Source organism: Marmota flaviventris, chromosome 10, assembly GCF_047511675.1.
Source record: "Marmota flaviventris isolate mMarFla1 chromosome 10, mMarFla1.hap1, whole genome shotgun sequence".
Lineage (NCBI taxonomy): Eukaryota > Metazoa > Chordata > Mammalia > Rodentia > Sciuridae > Marmota > Marmota flaviventris.
This window is the reverse complement of record NC_092507.1, coordinates 13,921,278-13,927,277: the sequence shown is the minus strand read 5'-3', so window position 1 is coordinate 13,927,277 and position 6,000 is coordinate 13,921,278.

The window sequence follows — 6,000 nt, the reverse complement described above, 5'->3', positions numbered from 1 at the left end:
CTGACGGATAAACAACAAAGAAGTATGTGATAGGTCCCGTGATGACGAGTGCAGGGAAGAAAAGTGAAACAGAGGGAGGAGGAAGCCCAATTTTATGTCCAAATGTCAGACAGGGCTCTGTGATGAGAAAGAAATTCGTCCAGACACACGAGCCACAAAAAAATGCAATCTCCATCAGGAACGCAAAATCCGGCAGGAGGCTGAGGCAGGAGGAGTGCAAGTTGAGGCCAGTCTGGGCAACTTAGTGAAACCCTGTCTCAAAATAAAAATAAAAAGGGCTGGGAATGTAGCTCAGTGATAGAGCACTTGCTTAGCATGTGCAAGGCCCTGGGTTCAATCCTCAGTACCAAAAAGAAAAAAAAAAAAAAAGAGAAAATGTAAGATTATAGCTCCAGTTCTAGCACAAGTTCTGGGTCCCAAGAGTGCTCAACAAATATTCTGTTGAGTGAATGAAGAAATAGTCTCTGCCTCAACCCTGCTGGAGAAACGTCTGTTCGAGGACAGATATGAGATCTTGGATTCAGTGCGTATCAGCCACACTCAGGGAGAACTGTGTATATGTCAGGCACCGTGCCAGACTCCGGGGCTGAAGTACAACCCCTCCCTGTAGGGATCTTCACTAGAGACAATGGTAGCATTTGCAACTTGACAGTCTAGAAGCCAAGGGAACAATGAGAATAGGGGGAAGAATAGGGGTTAAGTGTGAAGAGGAAGCAATTCAGGGTCAGCAAGGAATTCAGCAAGTGCAGCATCTGATTTTTTTTTTTTTTTTTAGTACAAAAATAGTTAGTTCTGCTTTTTGGACTGGGGCTCGCTGACTCAGGGGTTCAAAGAGAATAGCATGAGGATAGGCGCAGCAAATGTCATCTGCAGCAGATGGTGATGCCCCAGAGACAGAACATGGCCTTGAAGATGCTTCCCTCCGCCGCCTCTGGCCCAGGAATCAAGGTCAGGGGCAGGCAACCAAGCTCAGTTCCCTGAGGTCCCGATCCCAGCCTCCCAACCAGGCCAACCCTTCCCGAGAACGTCACCCTGGTTGCAACCTTGGAACTCTACAGCAGACTGTGTGTGAGAAGAATAACCCCAGCATCTGTTCTTAACCGTTATTTCCATTCTTTGGGCTGCACTTTCTCAACCCTAAAGATGCTGGCTCGGTGTTTTCTTCAGCGCTGACTGATTTGCCAGGCCTTTGTTCAGACTCACAAAAGGGAGGATGATTATTAAAAGAACAGATTGTGCATTCCATATTTACCCCAAATGACACCGCCTTGGTCCTCAAAATAACTCCAGGTCGCCTGAGTGGAACTTGCTTCTTTTTCATCTTGTTATTATGCAACTGTTTGCAGGGACCATATCTCCATAGTGATATTATCAGCGTGGGTCAGACTGCACAGCCAAACCCTTGGATTATTATTGGTTTTCCCTTCATACCTTGGAACAGGATTTTTTTCTTTTTTCTTTTTCTTTTTCTTAACCCCAAACCACTTCTTTCATTTCTTACAAGCCTTTGAGTTCTCAGCTGCAAATCTGCCAGCCTCCCTTTTTAATGGTCCTAGCAATTAAAACCAAAGAGATGGTCCATACTGGGTTGAGGTTTGGGTGGTTTAAGTGTTTGGGTGGTTTCCAAATCCAGAACCACAGTTACCAGAAATCCCTTTTCCTTCAGATAAAACTTGGGTCAGAGTTTTAGGGTGTTGAAAGAGGCACTAAGTAAACTTAGAGTCTAAGGGACCTTCGGTGTTTGGTCCAAGGAACATGGCGATAGATTTCAACAAATAAGCACAGCTGGTGTGGGGTGAGCCTTTAGCAAATACTTATCTTCTTGATTTTTTTTTTTTCATAATCATCATCTTGGCCAAAAGCCTTTATTTTAGCATTCTCATACAACATCACTGGGGTGATTGTGAATTTGTACAACTTTCCAAAAGGAAACTTGGCAATATATTGCAAAATCTGTGACAATGTATCCTTTCTTGGATTTAAAATTCGACTTGGGTACTAAGTAAACAATTAGGAATGTGAGTAGAGGGATACATACAAAGATGTCTATTGCTAATAGCAGTGGAAATTTGGAAATAACCTAACTGAACAACACTAGGGGATTGCTTAAAAAAAAAAATCATGATACAATGGATACAGAGCCACCCTTAAAAAGTATGCCTCAGGAGAAACTTTAATACCGTGTAAAATATTTATGATATATTGGTAGATAACAAAAAATCAAGTTACAAAAATGCATGCAGTATGATCCCATTTTTGTAAAACATATATGTGCGCAATTGAAAAAAAGACTAGAACTGGGTGCCATGGCACACGCCTATAATTCCAGTGACTCAGGAGGCTGAGGCAGGAGGATCACAAGTTCAGTGAGGCCCTAAGCAGCGTAGTGAGACCCTTTCTCAAAATAAAAAATAAAAAGGGCTGATGTTTTCATTCAGTGGTTAAATGCCCCTGGGTTCAATTCCTGGTACCAAAAAAAAAAAAAAAAGAAAGATTAGAACTTAAGAATCTTGGGCTGGGGTTGTGGCTCAGTGGTGGAGCACTTGCCTAGCATGTGTGAGGCTCTGGATTTGATTCTCAGCACCACATATAAATAAATTAATAAATAAAGTAAATGTCCATCAACAATGTAAAAATATTTTTAAAAAAGAATCTAAATAGATAACAGTGACTATATTGGGGATATTTTTTATTGATGCTTTTACTTATAATTTTTCTTTTTTTCCTTTTTGTGCTGGGGATAGAACCCAGGGCCTTGTGCAAGCTAGACAAATACTCTACCACTGAGCTACATCCCCAGCTCCTATCTATAATGAGCGTATATTATTGCAGTTGGGTGTTTAAAATGCTATTTTAAAATAGAACAATAAGCTTCCATCCATTTTAAAGTCATCTCTCTGGTGGTCCTCATGTGCATAGAATCTTATTCTAGGAGACTTCTTGCTCAAAGCTCATAAGATAAGAAGTGTTCCCGATTTTTTATTGTGGTTTGAAGATAACATATGATGTGCATAGTACATGGGTCCCATGAATATTTAACAACCAGAGGTTTTCTGCCTTTTTGGAGATTAAGGGTAAGGATACACAAAGCTAGCAGGGCACTGTGAGGCACACCTATAATCCCAGCAATTCAGGAGTTGAGGCAGGAGGATTGCAAGTTCAAGGCCAGCATCAGCAAGATCCTGTCTCAAAATTTAAAAAAGGGGAGTGACTAAGATGTTATTATGTGTCATGACACACGAATAAACCAGTCAGGGTCACTCCAGGAGAACTGGGCTATCACAAAATGATCACACAAAGATAGAGAAAGACCTTTTTATTTGGATTCTGTGACGGCCCCTCTGACCCAGCTCCCACAAAGGAGGCAAGGCAGGCAAGAAAGAGAGCACGCCTAGAACCTGGGTTTTATTGGGGTAGGCTGTTGGAAAAACCATGCAAAAGGTGTAGGATTACAAAGGAACAAGGAGGCAGCTGCCTCCAACCGGGTATCGCCCACTCCCAGAGCTACACCTTGCTATCCAAAGCGCAATGCCAGTCCAGCACCTCTTTACTCAGGACTTAAAGGTGTGTGCATAGCTCCTGCTCAGCACGGCCCCTGACAATTATGGTTTGGATGTGAGGTGTCCCCCAAAAGCTCACGTGAGACAATGCAAGAAGGTTCAGAGGAGAAGTAATTGAGTTGTGAGAGTCTTAACTCAGTGAATTAATCCCCTGATGGGATTAAAGGAGTGGTAACTGAAGGCAGATGGGGTGTGGCTGGAGGAGGTGAGGTATTGGGGGTGTGGCTTCAGGGTTTATATTTGTATGTGGAAAGTAGATCTCTCTCTCTCTCTCTCTCTCTCTCTCTCTCTCTCTCTCTCTCTCTCTCTGCTTTCTGATCATCATGTGAGCCGCTTCCCTCTGCCACACTCTTCTGCCATGATGTTCAGCCTCACCTTGAGCCCCGAGGAATGGAGCCTGCTGTCTATGGATTGAGACCTCTGACACCATGAGCCTCCCAAATCAACTTTTCCTCCTCTCCAGTTGTTCTGGTTGGGTCCTTTTAGACCCAGCAGTGTAACAGCAGGTGTGCTAGGGCTGAATGGCAGAGGCCTCTGAGTTCTCTCCAGGACTGGAAAAAAAAAAAAAAGATATGAAAAGCCAACAAAGATACATGGACAATGTAATAAGACTAGGCAATGCCCTTACAAAATAGGAGGAATCCATTTGCTGTTTGGTTAACAACAGTGTAAAGTTGTTGGGTATTGGGGGAAGATGATCACCTGTATTATGAATAGCATAGTTTGTGCCACAGGTTTATTGTCTATTTTGTTGAAAAACAAGAGTACACAGTAGGTATCATACTCACATTTTATAGATATGGAAACAGGAGGAGGCTGGATCACCTGTCCCATCACTGCACAAGGGAAAAAGATGCCATTGCTCCAGTAGGAGAGGCACGGGACATAGTCTGCAGTTGGAATGGTGGAGCAGGAAGGATGCAGTGCATCAATCTAGACATCTAGGCCTGCCTGGTCCCACAGCCTTTTACCAGACTGGTAAACACTTAGGTTGCAGGCTGGAGAAAATGATAATAATCTTAACAACGCTCCTTTGAGTGCTTGGGAATGATGTTGACATAAAAAGGGAGGATTCCAGGGTGTCATTATATTCAACTCCCCGGGCTTGTGGGAAGTGGTGGAGGTTTTGCAGTAAGATATAGCAACAGATGTGCCTGGGAGGAGTAAATTACATAGAACCTTGGAGTCTATCATCATCATGATCATCACTCACAACATCTAAACACCTCTTTGTTTGGGGCAAGGTGCAGGAGTCAAAAAAGCATGGGCTTTGGGATCAGACAGAAGTCCACGGACATGCTGGCTTGCCACGGCTGCAGCTATGTGATCCTGTCCAACCTTGCTGTTCCCCCTTGAGCTACCTCTAGAGCCTTCACGCTTTCATGCTTAACGCTTAATTATTGTAAACATTTCTTGCTACATTGCGAGCTATTGTGGAGAGCTCCTTAGAGTTGCATCAGTCAGGGTAATGCTAGCTGCTGTGATCACACACACACACACACACACACACACATACACACTCTCCATGGCTTACTAAAACGAAGGAGAATTTCCCCTCCCCCAAACACAGTGTGACTGGGTATTTTTTTGTGTGTATTCTATCATGGAAAGGAGTACTGCCTTCTTCCATCAAAGAGTCTTTCCTTCGATTCTCTGCATATAGTTGGCTGATGAACAGATAGAGATGAAGGGAGGACATAATCAAGTCATGGCTATGCTGGGAGATGGCACATGTCACTTCCTCCCATACTCCATTGGTCAAAACCCAGTCACATGATTACAAAGGGAGTCACATGGCCTCAAGGGAGGCTGGGCAATATGAACTATGTACCCAGAAGGAGCAAACGGAAAAGGTGACCATGTAACTTGTTAGTGCCATCCTACCTGTGTCAAGCACAGGTGTCGAGAGGCAGGGAAGGAACAGTCATCAAGGTTAGAGTCCAAGAGACTGCAATGACAGTTATCCCAGGTGTCTGATAGAGAAACCTCTAGCAATCAGAATTTTTGGACAGATACAGGTTTTAAACTGCAAGAACTTTCAAGATCTCTGATCACCATGTCTGATCCTATCTGGCAATTTTAAACTGTCACAAGGCAGCATCTGTGCAATGGGTTCCATTACTACTAGCGGGGCTCTGAGCCTCTTCACCAACTCGCTCTGACCTCCCAGGCCCTTCCCTGTTCTTTGCATTTTTGTTCCCAGTCTGCCTTGCTTCACACTTGGTAGTTAATTTTCCCCACTTTGGTCTCATGCCAGACCAGGCATTCATCATCACTTCTTGGTTTTGACCTGTTTTTCTTTTTGACCACTATCTGGAGTCTTCCCGACTGCAATGACCTTGATTGCCTTAGATCCACAGGCTACCAGGTCTAGTCCAGTCCTGGGAGTCAAAACTTCTTTTGCTGGGCTTTCCACTGGTTCCCTTGAACAGAAACTAAG